This window comes from Larus michahellis, chromosome 2 (assembly GCF_964199755.1).
Source record: "Larus michahellis chromosome 2, bLarMic1.1, whole genome shotgun sequence".
NCBI lineage: Eukaryota > Metazoa > Chordata > Aves > Charadriiformes > Laridae > Larus > Larus michahellis.
The window spans coordinates 81,485,508-81,503,669 of NC_133897.1; the positions used below are offsets into that span (position 1 = coordinate 81,485,508).

Sequence of the window (18,162 nt, forward strand, 5' to 3'; positions counted from 1 at the left end):
TTTCTCAAGTGTCTGTTTCAAAACTAAACAAAATTATTCATTTGCTCCTCACAGGTATCATTTCAGCTAAGCCTTTTCTGTCTTTCCAATGCAGACACTAAGTTTGAGAGACCCAAACTGCCATCAGTATTCCAAGTGCAGCTCTAGTAACCGAGGGTACAGAAGAAATATGACCTGATTTGCCCTGTTAGAGGTGCCTGTGTAGCTTCTATCCTCCAAAACTTAACTTGTCTTTAGCAACAGAAATGAATTGAAAATTCACGTTTAGTTCCTAGCCAATGATTTCCAAATCTTACATAATTTGTGTAGGTATGCAGTGTGCAGGAGAGTGGAAGGCACACATGGAACAGAGGTACTGATTTGCTCTCTGACTTCATTACAAACCAACAAGCTAACAAATAATAATTAAAAAAACCCCAAAGCAACGTTAAAATTCTCCATGGGAAGACACTGAATGACTTCTAAAATATCATTTCTATTACAACCTCCACACTAAATATTACCTACACATTTTAGGAGAGTACCAGGTATTGAAAGGAAGGTGTAGGAATCCTCAGAGTAGACAGTTACACGATCATTTTATCACAAGAGAATGTTTCTTTTTAATTGCCAATGGTTGATAGCTGGCTGAGGTCCAGAAACATGGAGAAGAAACAGAAACATTCTGTATTGTTTTTATGCTAATGTAGCTGTCAGTGATCTTGACAACTCTATTATTGTAGGTAATGGAGGTCTGGGGAATCTCTCATGTTAGAAAAAACGTGGAATATGAGCAATAGGGAACATAGCATGGGGACATTTGAGGGGCTTTTGTGAGGCCAGCCTAGAGCTCATAAGCATTTTCAGACCAAGTCTTTCAGACCAGAAGTTCTTGCAGAACTTCTCTCATGCCCATTTACTTGGGCTGAGATGTTCTGTGCAATGAGCTTTTTGAGATCTCAGAGGATGGGGGACCGTGAAATGAAGATCCAAGACTCTGGTTGGCTTTATGAGTCCAGCTTTTGTTCTAGCCACAGCTGGCGGTGAGCAGAGTTGGTTGCTTTCTGTGGATCCCATCTCCTCTGCTCTGGGGTAGAGCGGGTTGGTGCTGAAGCATTCAGGGTAGCTCCAAATGCCCTCTCGCTCGTATGGTTCTCTGCTTCTGCTAGTGCTCCTAGGTATTATTAATGCCTGGAGACAGCCAGTGTAATTTTCTGGGAACCTGTGACACAGGCTGTATATACCATCCACAGATAACTGACGCTTGTCTCCAGCTTGCTTTCCAGCTTGTACCTGAACGCCCATAAATTCCCTCTATGAGTGAACAGAAACGCAACAGGAAAGTAGTTGGATCCCCTGTCATGGCAAACTATGTTAAAAAGCACCACCCTACTCTGCAAGGGTGTGTTGAATGAATTTCACGTACAACTTTGTACTTTGGACTGATGGTATTTGAGCTCACATGTGAAGGAAAACAAGCATAAACGGGGAAATCGCTAACTCTGGAGACGCAGATGGACAGATGCAAGCCCAGCTCCGCTGACTGGCTGCTTTTTTACACTGTTCATTGACCTGCTGTCTCTTCCCCTGTTCCCCCTCACACACAGGACGCTGCCTAGGATAACTTTTATCTGTGCAACACTGAGAAATTAAGCGATCCACTAACTTCAGTGGGAGCAAGCCTTATTTTCTTATTGTCTAACCTAGCTATGCTCTTCCCTCTCCTACTCGCTTTCCCGTGGAGGGAGACGCCTGCTGTTATTCCCAGTTGACCTATATGTCTGCGACAGCCTGAGCTCATTTGACTTGATGTAGCTACCACAAGATATCCATAAGCTCTTCATTGTGTTGCAAAGGGCAGAACACGATACAGGGCAAATATGCGTCCTTCCAAAAACAGTTATCACCAGGAGAGAGTTGTTTGTTCAATCAAAATCTAGGAAGTAGCGTGCTGCCTTAGCCTCTTATTTCTGCTTCTGCATCTTTGAATATTTTCCTCTCCACTTTTTTTCCCATGCAAATACGTTCCTCTATAGTCATGACAACTAAAGGAAAAGCTATGTTTAAAACAAACAAACAATTAATATTAATCAAATATTTATGAGCATGCATGATGAATATTTATGAAAAATATCAGTGTCTGCTGAAGACGTAAAATAAGAATCAGCTGTAAACTCTTTGTATGAAAATGAAAATATACAGTACCTGTTAATTATGTGGCTACTATTATTAGGTACTATTACAGCTGAGTAAACGTTTCAAATGATATATTCACTTGCAGAGAGGCTGACTGAAATAATTCCTAAGTTTGGTAGGCTGTTTTGGCCAAGAGCAAACTAGAAATTTCATTTTGAAATTTTATTCCGAAGTTTTCAGAAAAAAATATGGTGGTTTTTTTTAATTTTCAAATCAGTTCTTTACATAAGATGTGACAAAATGTAATTAAAAATATATATTTGACCCAGGTTCTTTTTCGACACACACCCAAACTAATTTCTGGTTGATACAGAATGCACATTCCTAATATTCTTTTGTTTGCTTATGACACTGAAAAATTATTAGTGGAACTGAATGTAGTTCACCAAATCGTAATGCTTTATATAAGACTCTGTTGGTGGTATGGAACGATTCTAGTGTTTCTGTGGGAAAAGGGGGATTTCTTTTTGTCTTGTGTTTCTTTGTACTTCAAGATGCATCAAGAGCTCTTGAATACAGCATATCAACTTTTAATGACAGTAGGCTAGCCTAGTTAAATCCAGACTTGAATTCAAGAACATGTTTTTAATAGCAAAGGTAATTAACTTTGAAACAATTTACCTAAGCACGAAACAGATTCTTTCTATTTTGAATGCTATTAATTGATATGGGATGGCTTTCTAAAAATACGCTTATGGTTACCCAGAGCTTATGGGTGGAATACAAAACTTTTTTGCCCATGATATGTAGGAGGTCAGGCTAGACAAATGTGTGTGGTTTCTTTTTTTTTTTTACACCTGACATTAAAATCTAGGAGTCTACGAATAGGAACAATTTAATCTTTGATCTAAACTCTCCTCTTTTGATTTTTTCCCTGGCTAGATAGTAAAGCTGTCAATGAAGGACAGCCTATTTTATAATTTATCAAACTGACATACAATCAGTTTGGGAAGATAATCCACACACACACTGATATCGGTGTTTGGTTACAAGTTTAAGTGCCCAGTTCTGGAACATTTTCTGAGGTAGATATTGTCATGTGCCAAGTAACCTCAATGCAATTGATGGTGCTGTTTATGAACCTGAAGCAAAAATCTTTGACATCTATAGAAAGACAACTGCTGAATTTATGGAGTTTCAGGTCATACTACAAATGGACTCTGATCAGGCCTTAATAACCTGGACTCAGGTGGGTTATCCCAGCCCCTTTTATGCCCTCTGGTAATGCGCTAGTGTATGGTAGCACTGCGGGGGGGGTCAATGCTGCATGTGCACTCTGAACCTGGCAGCAGACAAAACCTGCTGGACTCCTGAGACCTGCTGCATTTGTGGGTGTCCTGGGCCAGCAAGAGCCTGCCTTTGCACTGGGACATGCCACAGCGTTCGGGAGGAACACGAACTGTCTAGCCTACCCAGAACTTCCCCTGGGACAGAGCCGGGAGGACAGAGGCAGGGACATATGCTGGGCCAGGCACGGAGCCCAGGCACAGTCAGAGCAGAAGGACCTGGGTACTCTGCAAGGAAATCCTTGTATGTTGGCGTGTTGTTGGGAGTGAAGAGCGTGACCTCATCCTCAGCCTAGCCTTGAGGAGGCACTTCTTGACATGCCAATGGACTTCTGTTTCTTCTGAGTTCCCATGGACTGCATAGGGGAGGTGACTTGCCAGCTGCTCTGAGCAGCTAACGAATGGGGAAAGACAGCAGAGTCAAGGCTGCATCCACCTCCCACCCCTCCACATCCCTCCTTGCCCTGCTGTTTGCAGGGGGCTGCCCAGGCTTCCCTCTGTGAGCTGGGGAGCTTCTACTCAGCCAAGTAATGGTGTGGTCTGCTTGGAAAGTCAGGTACTCGTAACCGTAAATACACTACTCGGATAAGCAATGCAACAACAGTTAATGGGTTTGCAGCTGGGTTGTATTAAAAACTGATTAATTTTGCTAGTATCTTCTGTATTGGCTTTTTTTTTCCCTTCACTAATTGCTAGGGAGCTACCATTCATCAGCTGTCTCATAGTCTGCACAGTTTAGCACTTAATTGGGAAGTTGATTCACTCGTATGGTCCATACTGAGATTAAGAAGAGTGTCTTGGTAGATGTATACTCATTATATAGTGTATGAGCACTACTTGTATATGTCAAAACCAGCTCTTTGGTGTCCTCAGAAAATGGTCTCAAACACTAATAAAAAGTTTTCATGTTACCTTTCAACATCAGTTCAAAGACGTCATTGTTGTCTGCATAAAAATAAGTCTCGTTGGAGAGTGATTGAATTTTAATAATCTCTTAGATATTTAGGACTTCAGTTCCAGTTTATTCCTGTCTTGTTTTCTTTCTCTCCCTCCCTCTTTCAGCACTTTCCCCCTTAATCTCTTTCTCAGTAGGAGAAAACCTGCCTCTAGGGTACAAGTAGGAGGAGCAGAGAGCATGAAGGATCAACCTAAATTAGGATGTCTTGAAACACAGAAGGTCACAACCCCACATTTTTCTGAGAGCAAATTTCCTGCTATTGACTCTGTAACACTAAGGAGGATTCAAACGGATTTAATTTTCAACCCCCTCCCCCCGGCTCACTCCCCCCTACATTTTTCTTTTACTCTCTAGACAACAGATGTCAATGTCTTTTTAAGTTGTTGATGATTAACTGCGAACACTGTACTGTTAAAAACTCCCAGTCACATTTTTCAGAATCTTCAGAAGTGTAACTGATAAAGTGCGCAACACAGCAATGAACATGATCTTATTGCAGGCTTTTTGAAGTGAGAAACTTATTTTCCCCCTTTCCCTTCCTGCCTCATTTCAAATACATTTAAATTGCTCCTAAAAGGTCTGCATCCGTTTATTAGAGTAGCATATGTAAAGATTTATCAAATGACTGGGTTTTTTTGTTTGCTTGTTTGTTTTCTTGGGGGGAGAGGCTGTGCGTGTGAACTTGCAGCACAACGGCCTTTGAAGCAATGGCTTTTGTTGTGAGGCTGAGATCTAGCCTTGTTACTAACTTAACTTATTCAGACCAAAGGCATAAATTCTTCGCAGTAAATCTGCACAAGGCCTGCCAAGGTGGATATCCTCCTGTAGGTGGAAAGGCTAACAGAAATGTGAAAGACTAGTTAACCGTGCTTTCTTCTCATTCTGAGCTTTTCTGAATACTTCCCTCTACTGAAACTTTTTCTATTGCTGGGGTTTTATTTATTTCTTTAAACGGGAAACAAAATGAAGACCCCACAGGAAGGATAATAATTTATTTCCTTTCCATTCACATGCATCATATAATACAGGGAATATGAGTGGGGATGTTCCTATGTAAAGTCATAAAATCTTGGGTTTGCACAATTTTTTGCTATTAGTGTGAAAAATGCATTATTTTCAGGGGTGAGGGGAATGATATTTTTTTTTCCTGATTCTAGTGTGTCAATAACCTCATCTCCTTTGCTTTTCTTGTTTGGTTGTGGGTTTTTTTGTTTGGTTGGTTTTGGGGTTTTTTTTGTGCCTTTTTTTTAATTGCTGTCTTGTGTTTTTTAACCTTCCTCCACAGCAGACAAAGAAGGATTGCTGCTCCCTGCTAAGGTAAGGCAAGAGCAATTATATTTCCTCCCCTGTTTGATTCAGAAATAATCTAGGTGTTGGAGCTGTCAGAAATCTCCTGACAAGGCTGTCATGGGGCCCGTGGCAGATCAGTTAGAGCTAATGAAAAGAATTATGGGTGTGGTAATCTGTCGCAAAAGCTGAGGGACTATGGTTAATGCCACTGAAAAAGGCTGGGAGATCTGGTTGGAGTGTGGTCTGTCCAAACTGAGATCTTAATCTGGCAAATTCTTAAAACCTAAACTTAACTTTATGCACTTGTGGAAGTCAGTAGGCGTGCTTGCACAGCGTGCAGGGATAAGCATTTGCGTACAGCTTTGCAGGTTGGTGGTGTTACAACGTAAAGTCTACAAAGCCGTTTGGTTTTGGTTTTTTTTTTCCTTTCCTGTCCGCAGTGCTAGTAAGCTTTGACTGGCATACGCTCCTGAAAGAGCTGTTCGAAATAGTCATCATCATTGTCTAGGTGAGAATATTGACTTTTCAAAGCTGCTGTTGGACTGATTAGTTGGGCCTTCTTTGTGGGCAGGTGAACTTGCTTTCCACTCCCAGTGCTCTGCCCCGATATCTTGCTGTTCACTAATGGTCTGAGAAATTCCCATGCCCATTGACGGGTATTTTTTTGAGGATAATACAGAAAGCGATGGGACCACGTGTGCCAGTGAATCACTTCTTCTGCAGCCAGAGGCATTTCATCTAAAAGGATCCACCAGGATACCTGCAGGGCTGCTGCTTCTCCTGCCCACCGTCACTCCCCAGCGGTCCCTTACACAGCTCAAGACACAAAAAAGTATCAGTGGGATGAGGACATTAATGTGGCAGAAGACTACATAGGTGCTCGAGAGAAGGCAGAGTTTTGAGTAGGACAGGGAAAATGACAGCCCTTTTTTACAGTGCTCTCTTGCTATTTCAGCAGCAGGTTCTGAGTTTTCAGCTACTTCAAGCTTTTTTGCAGGATTTTTGGTGGGTTTTTTATTGCCTAACACCAGAAATGGCTCAGTAGTAAAAGTTTAGTCTCATTTTAACAGAGGAAAATAAATTAAAATTTATTGTTGAGGCCAGTAACTATGGCTAAAAAGGCTACTAGCTCAATGGGAATAGATAGAAGAGAATAAGAATTTTAGGAAATTTTAAGCAAATTAGCAAATATTTATTTGCAATGACACAGAAGGAAGTATGTATAATCTGTCAATTCTTATTTTCTTGACATCTCCTTGCTGAGACCCACTTTTTAGAGTAGAAAAGCACTCTGGGGGAAGAAAAAAAAAAAGCCGTACAACTCTGTTTTTTAAAAAAAGCTTAAAAGAACAAAATTAATAGTTTGTTGGGCTTTTTTTTTAAATAATACCACTATACCAGTAATTAGCCTCCTCAGGATATGTGTTATTAAGCTGGCTGCATGCTTCTTAGGTGGCCAAAAGGGAAGGCGCTGTGCTTTCATCCCCTTACCTAATGCAACAAATCCAAGGTATGCACCAGTCCCTTATTCATGCACACCATGTTGAGGCTTAATGCTATTGTACTTGTTCTTTTTCAAGTTCCAGGCTGGTTGTACAAGGAAATGCTGCAGAACAGCCTTGGGAGCAAAAGTCACAGTTAGGGATTATGTTCAAGCATTGAAGAAATTGTAAAAACTCTTTTGTTGTTTTCCTGTTTTTTGTTAATAAAGGAGTGTTTTATTGGTTATACACTTTCAAGTAAATTTCTCAGTCATCTTAAGAAAAGCTGGTTTCAGCCACCTACACACCTCAGACGGAAAAATAAATTAGGCTGAATTTTACCTGCTTTTCATATATCACTGTGATGTCAAAGTAGCTGTTTATTCCTTAATGTGCCCTTCATTTTCCTATTGAAACAGCTTAAAGCAATCTAATATTTTTTTTTTTTAGAAGCTGGAAGCTTCCTAACACAGCAGATAGTTCACTCCTGAATAAAGCGTAGAATAGCATCTCTGATGTTTTCATGATCTTGTACATCAAGAACGGCCATTAAACACAGTCAGTGCTTCCAAAATGGAGGGAGGAGGGGAGGAAACCTCTAGTGTAAAGGTTAGAGAGGGACAGAAAATATATTTTCCATTGTGTCAATGGATACAAACAAAAAAGCGAAGACTGAAAAATAAGAGCTCACTCAAAACTGGAATATTTCAAAACAATATTTTCTCCTTTACAAACTGTTTCACTTTTGGAAAAAGACTGCCTTTCTTAAAGGCCATTTTACCCTACTCTTTCAACCAGCTCTGGAAAAGATGCACTTCTCCAGTTTTGTGTGTGTGTGAAAATGTGAAGGCTTCTGGTTTGAACATTTAGTATTCATTTGGGCAGAGAAGAGAGACTGGATAAGGAACAGGGTATTTGTTGTTCCTGACACAGCGGTTGGTCCGTCTCCTGTTTGGCACAGAAACAGTCCTTGGCTGAGAGAACGCACAAAAGCACATTACTGGGCACCTCTGTGGTGGCTGGCTGGGAGCCCGTTCACAATCCGTAGGCAAGGACTGCGGCTGAATAGAAATGGGGAAGTGGGGAGGTTCCTCCATTGGGCGGAGAGCTCCGCGGCGCTGACCCTTCCTCTTCCTCGGCTTGCACCAGGCTCAAGGTACGGCAGTTCCGTCACTCCTGGCAGCTGCTCTTCACTGTTTTTTAACCAGTTGTCTCTGTCCTGCCAAAAATTGGAGGTAGGGCGATTAGGAGAATCAAAATGGATGGTCTGTAATATCAAGAGCTTGGGCTTTTGTTCTGTCGTACAGCCCTGGGTAATACTGGCTGTATCTCCGGAGAGCGGTGTAACAAACAAACCTGGTATGGTACTGGGCACATTTTTATGCCATTCCTTAATGACTTATTGTTATCATCATGCTATTGTTATATCATAAGAGTCAGTAAATTAAATCAGCTCCAAAATACCTGTTAATTCGACTGAAACCATGCTGCAAACATGCTTTAAAGTTGTACCCCTGCAAATGCCTATGTCTGATCATCACCTCAGAAAAGCCCATGGGGAGAAAGATTGCAGCATTATGCTCTAAGAGATGACAAATAAAAAAACCCCAACAATGGCCCCACTGGTGTGTTTTACTCTGCACAATATATTTTTTACTGTATTAAACTTTAAATGAAATAGATTAGGAGGCCATGTTGACAGATTCACCTGGGTGGTTTTGAAGAAATGTGTATTAATTCACCTTTTGAGACTTGGGGTTTAGGGTGGTGCTTAGATAGTTGTCTTTCCCCCACCTCCATTCATTCCTATCGAAGCACAGTTTTCCAATTACAGGAAGACCTTAAGATAGATGTGTGTGTGCGTGTGTGTGTGTGACTACCTTTTGCGGACACATAAAATTGATGAGTATTTATGCTTGCCTAAATGAAACCAGATTCAAGGAAGAATTATCTGCTACACATGTCTTTTCCATGGGACAAATAACATATCAGCATTCCCATATAAATGTTAATAATGTTTCTGATATGATTGCTATCAAGCAATTTTTGTCCTGTGCCACAGACCTTCACTACAAGAGTCTGCTAAATGAAGTCTTATCTGCCTTCTTTTTTTCCAGGTTCCAGTTATTATTATTTACTTTTTTTGGCTAGGAAATGACAAAAAAGTTGAGACTTTTTGAACTATGGTGAATATCTCTATTTCATAGGCTCATAATTCATGAACTCCTTGTCTGATTTACTGCAAATTTGGTAGAAAAACCCTACCTCAGCTTGAGACCTAGACTACAAATCTTGAGGCCAATATGATTTGTGAATCTGGAATTTAGAGCTGGGGATAGGGGCCAAATTTTATCTCGTAATGGAAATCCATGTTGTAGCCTTAATGAAGGGGACTGTTGCTGTTCCTTAATATATCTTTCCCAGCCCTTCATGCCTCAAAATACAGACATGTGAGTAATGAATATTCCTTTTGGTATCTGGTGGCTATTTAAAGACCCTCAAGTGAAGTAAAGCAGCAGAGCTCCATAGAGATCAGCACACATGATTTATGCTATCTTCACCGTGCACTCCTTGTTGAGGAATACTGTATACTCATGTGTGCTACCACTCCATCTTTTGCAGCAGTCAAATGTTTACAGCAAACAGAATGCCTTTATTTAAAAAACAAAACCAAAACCAAAAACAAAACACCAAAACCAAACTATCAATATACCCCAAGTTTTTGCTTGCATAAAGCCATGTGAAAGCCCTCGGTAGAAATATTTTTCTTGCACTTTCTGTTGAAGCAGAGCTGTAGGGGGGAAGCTGATGAGGAGAGATTCATCATGAATCTTTCCACTGTTTCATAGGAAATGGTTTCTTCCTTGCTGGGTTACAGCCATTTTGTTCAAATCTTGCAGTTCTTATTCCGTCATTTCATCAGCCTTCCTTGAGTATGTTAGCATCCACTTTAACACAGTGGCTTTTATAAGTGAGATGAATAGTTTACTGCTTGGTTGTTGTGTCCTGGGGCATCTTCCAAATATAATTATCAAATGCGAATGTAATGGCTTTCTGTTTTTTCTGCACCAGGTCCGTAGAATGATTATTTCAGCACAGGGTACTGTATCAGTTTATTACAATGTCAGATGCAAGTCTTTTGTTTGAGACCTGGAACCACTTATTTTTCTAATAAAATATTGTACACTATTTGCAACTCCAATATTCTCAGCTTTAGTAATGAATGAAAAACACAATCAAAGCAAGAGTGTTTCAATATATCAAACTCATTCCAGTCATTATCAGAATATGGTGAGATGGGGAAGGACAATTTCACCCTGGAGAAATCACTGTAACCTATACACAGCATAGAATTAAGTAATAAAGCGAAAGAAGATGTACATGATATTTGATTTCTAGATAGATGGTGAATGTGTTCAGCTCTCCCATCTGTCCAGAAATGCAATGCTTTAACAGTGAGTGGTGTTTTACTGCTATTCCAATATGGCTTTTCTGCATGATTCTTCCTTCACATAAAATAAATGTCCTTTATGGAATTTAAAACTTTCCCCCCAGATATATTAGAATCTTACTTTATCTTCTTCTTTTTTTTTTTTTTTTTTTTGTAAGCTTGCTGATTGTTCACCATAGTGAGTCTTCCAGAAGTGTCAGATAAATCCAAGGGAGTTAGGCACTTCAATCCTACTGATTTTCAGTAAAAATGTGGTATTGATGTCTGTAATCTTCTTTGAAAGTAGGAGTTTCTCTCATTATTTAATTCACAATGAGAATTATAATACTGAGAATATGCAACCGTTACTCACAATATTCCCTTGATAGGGAAAGTCATATGCAGGGAGCTAGTCATGGTAGGAATGATATTTCATCCATTCCAGTTTGGTGTTCAGATCCACATATAGTTGATCAGCAAATCCACCTAGTGGAAATTCATAGTCCTGAAATTAAACCAACCACTAAAGGATGTATGAAGGAGAAGAGACTTAAAATAGATTGCTTCTTTCCTCCCACTTATAAGATACCTGCTTAGTTTGTTTTCCCTGTTCAAGAGGTAGAGAGAATGGTTTGGTTTCTATGCTGCGAAGAACCACTTTCACAGCAACTGCCTATGACTAAGATACTTTATTTTCAGTGGCATGTTTAACTCGCCCTATTGTTCATTTTTAAGGAATGTGCCTAGTTCCTTAAATGGCACAGTAAAAGCCTCTGTGTTGACAGGAAGACTTTTCCAAAGGTTAATTATTTTATGAGAAAAGAAATTACTCCTATATTGCCTGTTAACCTTTGTTTTTTCCTTTTTTTTTTTTAATTATTTCCTTCAGTTATGTGACTTCTTGGGAGTCACAAGAGCTTTTTTCACTTTCTAATTTAGCTTATCTCTTAAATATTTTTCTCAAATCTGAACCTTATCTTGTTAATCTTGTTTGTTCTAGAGAGAATAGATTAAATTCCTTTAACTGTCCACTTTATTAAATTCCTGGTATAATTTATTAGTCTAACAAAATCAGACAAGTAGGAAATTTAATTGCTTAAAAGTGCATAACCCTTTGCTACTGCAGACTTTCTCATAAATGCGTGTTACAGTTATGAAAGATAATTAAAATGAAAATTGTTTTCTTTTAATTAAACTTTCATAATGAGCATTTTTCACTACAAAATAATTAAGTTTCCAAATGATACACTTTTATTTAAAAATACTACCTATATAAGGTCCTTACCTTTTCCCCAGAAAAGGAATATCTGGTTTTGTTTCAATTTAATGTGCTTCCATTTTCACTAACCTTGGTAAGGTAGAAAAGCACACTGATTCCCATTCTACAGGTGAGAGATGGAGGCAGGGTGACATTCCAGGTGTTTCACTCAGATCCAAACTGCCTGAAATTTGGAGGTAGATTGTCTCAATAGCTACTGAAATAGGTTCTTGCGGCTCTTGCAGCGTCCCAAATGGGCGTCCCAGTTACCTGGGATACCTAAGCAGAGTGAATATCCTCGTTGTCCAGGATAGCACACAAAGTCGTTAGTTGATCAAAAAAATACTTCGACAGGTTTGATCAACAGGCTTTTTGTGGCACTTCAGTCTGGTATGATGTTGGCAGTTCTCAGTGGTTTCTCTAGAAGGTTACAACCACGGGCTTTCAAGAGCATTAGTCACACTCCATTATAAAGAGCTGGAAAGCACCTCCAGGTACCTGACTAGAGTTTTGAAGGCAGCCATTGTGCCAATTTCAAAGGCATATTCTGTCCCTTTTTTTACACGGAGCCAAAAACGTGCTGGGATCTGACTTCAGGGTGTTGAGTTTACAGATGTGATTAAGAAACCTGACTGTACTGAATCTCTGTATATGACTCAAGGAGATCCCGATAATTGGAAACACTCATCCTGTCATCAGCTTTATTAATTCAAGTGTTTAGTGTTCCATGGTTCACCACCTTCTCCAGCACAGGTTATTTTTATAGTTGTTGTCCATCGTAATAAGACAGCAGCAGAATTCCTGGTGAACAAACTGTACAATCAAGGGCTAATCTTCAGTTATACACAAAAGCTGGAGCTCTGTTGTAAAACAGACCTTGTTGCAAATGATTTAGGTTAGAGGGATTTGTATAGGCCTTGCATTTTCTGCACTTTATGCCATATCGTGGTGGTGGTCTTTTATTGGCTTTTATTTGACTATTCCATACCCAAGTGTATTTTCAATGGTATGTTTTTTCTTTTTGATTTTTTTTTAAATTTTTATACTCTTACCGTTCAGTGAATATTAAAAGATGCATTTTGACTTTAATTATTTACCTCTTGTTACTAATGATGAGGGAAACTTTCTGATAAACACGCTGAATTTTCTTAAGCCAGCATAGCTCTGGAAAGCTAAGAGATGCAGGTGAATATTGACCAAAAGAAACAAACAAAAAAAATGTAACAGAGCACATAAGCACAGCCCTGAAACTGTTTATGTCCTGGTTATGAGTTAAATGCCATTATCATTAGCTTGCTATTATTAATAACGAAGCAGTGATATTGCAGGTCTTGGTTTTATAACGGATGAGGCTGAAGGATGAATGACTCTAAACACCAAAGAAGCATTGTAACTGAATTTTCTGAGAGGAAAATTTGTATGATTCTATGGTAAAATTCGCTATGAAATATATGGTTTACACTGTGTAAACCTCAAATTAAGAGATTATGTACAATTCACTCAGTAGTGAATTAATTCAGTAAAATGCATACAGAGGGTGCCTAAGTTTCAGTATTTAACCTTTGAATCTAATCAAACTAAATGTATTGGACTTTTAATTGGCTTTTGACATCGCAGTATTTTTTATGTAGTGATGGGCCGCAAAACCTGTAGACAGGATATTCACAAATGTGTTCAGATGCTCAAGATGAAATTTACCTGGGTTTTTGTGAACTTATACAAGAACAGATACTGCTTTAAGAGTTTTCTTTCTTGTTTCTGATACCTCCACGTTACAGTGGAGTTGTTCTGTGTTCTTACATGTTCTTACAAGGAAAAGAATAACCATTTAAGGAGGTGAAGAGGTGAAGGAGCCTTCTTCAGTCTTAGATTTTGAAAAATCTTCTCATCTTGAGCCCCAAAATAGAAATTCTTCCTCCTACATGCCTCATTTTTCTGCACGTGCAGGTTCCTTGCATATCGTGTCTGTTCATCCCAAGTTTGGGTACAACTGTTGCCTATTTTCTTTCTCTCTTCTAGAAAAACATTCTTAAGATCTGTACTATTGCCCATTTTTTCCACAACTAAGTATTTGTGTGGCTACACTTGGCAAAGTCCTTATGATTAGGATCCCCACTCCCTGCATTGTGGTGGTGTCTGTTGTTGCTTTCCAGCTGATATGCTTGTTGTTCCTGTTTGCTATTGTGATCTTCCCCTAAACACAATGCAAAAGTACTTTGCAAAACTCACCCCCATCCAGAAAGGACAGAGCAGACCTTTATTCTGCGAGACCATATGCCTCTTGCAGAAAAGATAACTGTTGGGAATGATTTTTGCAAGACCTGGTGCTTTCAGAAGCCTATTAGAGCAGAAGAACCCAAACGCCCGATTCATTCCTCTTTTTCAGATTTTGTTTTCAGAGAAAAAGCTTTTAATATAACTGCCTGAGACAGCACAGCATCTTCTAAAGGATCAAGGTCTCATAAAAGTACAGTAACAGCTGTCAGAAAACTGAGTTTGCTACTCAGTAGAATGCTGTGCAGTCCAGTACATAATTAGCAAAATATTCCCCATCTGAGAAAGAGAGATGAATAAAACAGGTTGCCACATTTTCAAAAGAGTTTCAACTCAGCTTGTGATATACTGCTTACAGTTTTGCACAAGCAGTTATTCTAGCCAGGAATTTTCTCCTTGGCAGAATTTGTGCCTGGGAATTGAAGAATTGCAGCTATCATCAGAGTTGCTTCTTATGAATCCTCTTTGTATGGTCCAATTTGGGCTTTCTACAAATGATATCAGCTTTATGTGACCAAGAGCATTTTTTCTTTCTAACCTCAGGCTAATGTGTTGTATTTGAGAGACATGTGGAATTGCTCAGCAGCTCTTAACAATGGTTAGAGAATTGATGAACACCCAGGATTTACTCTGGCTGTGAACATTAGCTGCAGGTGCTCACAAAGTTTTCAAACCCAGCTTCTAATTCATGAAACTCCTTGGTTAGAGGTGTTCTCATGATAATACTGCTTAGTAGGAAGTCAGAGCAAAACAGTCAGTTTTAATATTACTGCAAGGGAAAGTAGCTTCCAAGGCACCGTGCCTATCAATTATTCTGTTCCATACATTGTGAAAATTTCCTGATAAACTTTCCTGGTTTGATACATAAACATATCTTTGTTTTTGCCTGCCCAGCTTACTCCAGTCTCAGCAAGTTCTTGGGTTACAGGTTTCAATGAATAAGTGACAAAATGCAGGTGGAGGGTTTTTTTGAGCCACAAATTCTATGGACACTTCTATATTTCAGTTAATATTAAAGCTTTCTGCCTCATAGGCAAAGTCTCTGGGAGGTACTTGCTTCTTTTCCACAAATGCCACCAGAAATGACTGTTCTTCACTAACTTTTACACCAGGTGGGAACAAAGAAAGGCCAGTAGTTTGGAAGGAAGCATGTCTACTGCTCACAGCTCCAGCGACTCGCCTAACAAACTTCCTCAGAAAGTGGAATTACAGTGATTTTGCCTCTTGTTTTAACCAAGTCTAACAAATGGATTATCTACAATGTGTAATGCTTGATTTTCTCATTTTTTTGTACTTGTATTTTATGTATTTCAGTTTCTTTTTCTTTTCTGTTGGGATAGTTTTTCTTTTCCAGTTTTACAGACACAGCCAGGTAGGAGCCTGGAAGACCAGAACAAAAAGTTCAAGGGAGGCGCTGGGGGCCAAATTCTCCCCTGACCTGAGCTGTACCTGACTCCATTGAACTCAGTCAAATGGCACAAGGAATCAAGCCGGCTAGAAGCTGGCTCTTAGTAATGCTATTGACTCCTACTAACTCTTAGCTTTGCTAAATCTTTATGGCACTGTAGGAAAGCTCATTTCATCCTCTTTTTAACTGAGCCTTTGATGTAGCCATTTTTCAATGGCACTTACACACCTACGGGTGTACGGAGGGGTCTGCAAGGCTTTTTTTGCTATTGAAAAGGGATTGCTACAGAGTTAGAGCCTCGCCTTGGGGAGAGCAGCAGTCTTTCCTTAGTGCCAACACTGAGCTAGAGTTGTCCAGGGAATTTTGGAAAGTGCTTTCTGGACTTTCCTGCTTTAAGAGAACTCTCAGTCTTTTTGACTGTACCTTTCTTTGATTTCTTGGAAATGATCCATTTTATTTGCTGAATGGCAGGCTCCCCACCGTTCCTCTTCTCCCCAGTTAGAGACTCCTGTACGCCTTCCATCGTCCGTAGTTTTCTCTGAGCATTTGCTATTTTTGTCTGCATGTGTGATCACTCAGGTTACACCAAAGTTACCGGAGCTCTAGAGAACACACATACAACTGCATCAAAAGGCTCTTTGAGGAGAGTGAGTCCATTGGTGCACACTCAACTGTAACACCTGGAAACATGTTCTTGCTGTCATTCTTCTGCATTGTGTCATTTTGGTTCTGTCTGCCCTCTGATAATGAACTGTGTTCTATTACTGTACCCATCCCTTAACCTGGGACGCTGTCCCTTCAACCTTACTTAGAAGATTGATTGAGTTTGGACAGGGAATTGGAAGATGTGTTCCTAACATTTCCTGTTGTTTAGGTCTGCTACACTGGCGTAATTTCGTATCACTACACAGCTTGTTATCCCCTCTCTACAGTTAAGGAGTAGAAAGTTAAATAAAGGTTGGGGAGTTAGGGGGGACATGAGGAATTTAAAATGGTTAGATAGTCACTTATTCAATGTCAGAATAATGCCACATCAGAGAAAGGGCCTCAGACCGCAATATGGTATCCTGTTTTAGATTCTGTACTCACAGAAAGAAGTGTTCCAATGTGAGAGGCTCCAGAGACTGAAGGGCATGTTGCGTGATCGAGGACAGAACACATAGGAGTAGTTCAGTCAAGAGAAGAAAGGGCTGGGATGGAAAGCACCTGCTTATATGACACAAAACATGAAAAAAAGATCAATATAAATGGAAATGGAATAAACAGTTTTCTGTGCCCAGTGTGTCAGGAATAAGGTGTTTGTTTCCAAGAAGGAGACTAAGGTTATGTATCAATCAAGGCTTGTAGATGGTCTGGATAGTTAAGCATCAAAATAAATTTTCTGGAAAGAGCGGCAAAACTTCACTGATGGTCTTTGCAAGCAGATTAGACAAACATTTGGTGATAAAGAAATAGTTTATAATTTATTTTGTTGTGGGGTAGGAGGGTGAGGTAATAAAGGACACTATGAGGTGTATTTCAGCCTATTTTATATAATTTTTCATGCTCAGAGCAGAAGATGGTGGTGAGACAGGCTGTATGCATCCAGGGAAATAATTTTCTCTCCAAGACCTATGAAATGTTAGCTGTCCCTCAATCTCTTTGCACACAAATAATGGATTTTAATTTGCAGGTACTACATGTACAGTGTGTCATGTAGTGGACAGTGTCTCAGAATACTTCAAAGAACGATGAACACTTTTCCATGCCAATAAGCTACAGACACTGCTTGTCGCACCACTTGCAACACATTCCAACTTTGAACTGCTGAGGTCCACATAAATTCAGGTCATCCATAGAGCCGTGCGGAAAATCTCCAAGATGAGTTCTGTATTAATAGCAAGAAAGGGTGAGTCAGTCAGCTAACTTAATGATCTGGCCCATAATTTGAATCCATTGAAAGTTGTCTGTAAGCACCTCTGGGAACAGAGATCGAGCATGACCTTGACTTTTAGTAGTATGAATTAAATCAGCTTGTAATATTTCTGACGCTCACTGTTGTCACACAAACAGTTCAGATTAGCAGAATAGACCAGTCATCATCTTGTAGCACACTCAAGGTTCCTTTCAGTGTAGTCTTTCATTTCTTTCAAAGGATGCTCTTACGACTGCTTTTGATTTCCTGCATTAAAGAACTTAGAGGACCTCTTAACAATGTTAAAGCTCACACAAGGACAATGCATTTCAGATGTATTACTGTACTAGCATGAGGACTTTCCTTTTTATTCTGTTACATAAAGATGATTTCTGGTTATAATGGATAACATGTAGCCTTGACACTAAGGGGGTAGGCAGTACCCATCCCGTATTCAAATACAGTCAGTTCCCCAGTCCTGTATTCAAATACAAAGGAAAAAACCCAACTTGTTTCTTTCTCCACATCATAGCATTTGTTATTTATCCCCTGGACCCTGGTCACTATGGACATTTATCTATGTGATATGTTGCTCCTGTGGCTAGTTAGGTTAAATCCAACCTCCCTGCTTCCCACTGCCAGTTCTTTCATGTAACTTATTTTTGTCAAGACAGTAATATTTCTTTCTCTATATATTTTTTTTTCCAT

At 39.6% G+C, this 18,162-nt stretch overlaps 1 long non-coding RNA gene across 1 annotated transcript in view; it reads left to right on the forward strand.

Moving 5' to 3' along the window:
- Positions 1-5,095: 5,095 nt before the first annotated feature.
- LOC141738316 (uncharacterized) overlaps positions 5,096-18,162 on the forward strand; it is a 45,311-nt gene continuing 32,244 nt past the window's right edge. The window contains exon 1 of the long non-coding RNA XR_012585370.1: positions 5,096-5,736. This is a non-coding gene — a long non-coding RNA (uncharacterized LOC141738316). The remainder of the gene's footprint in view (positions 5,737-18,162) is intronic.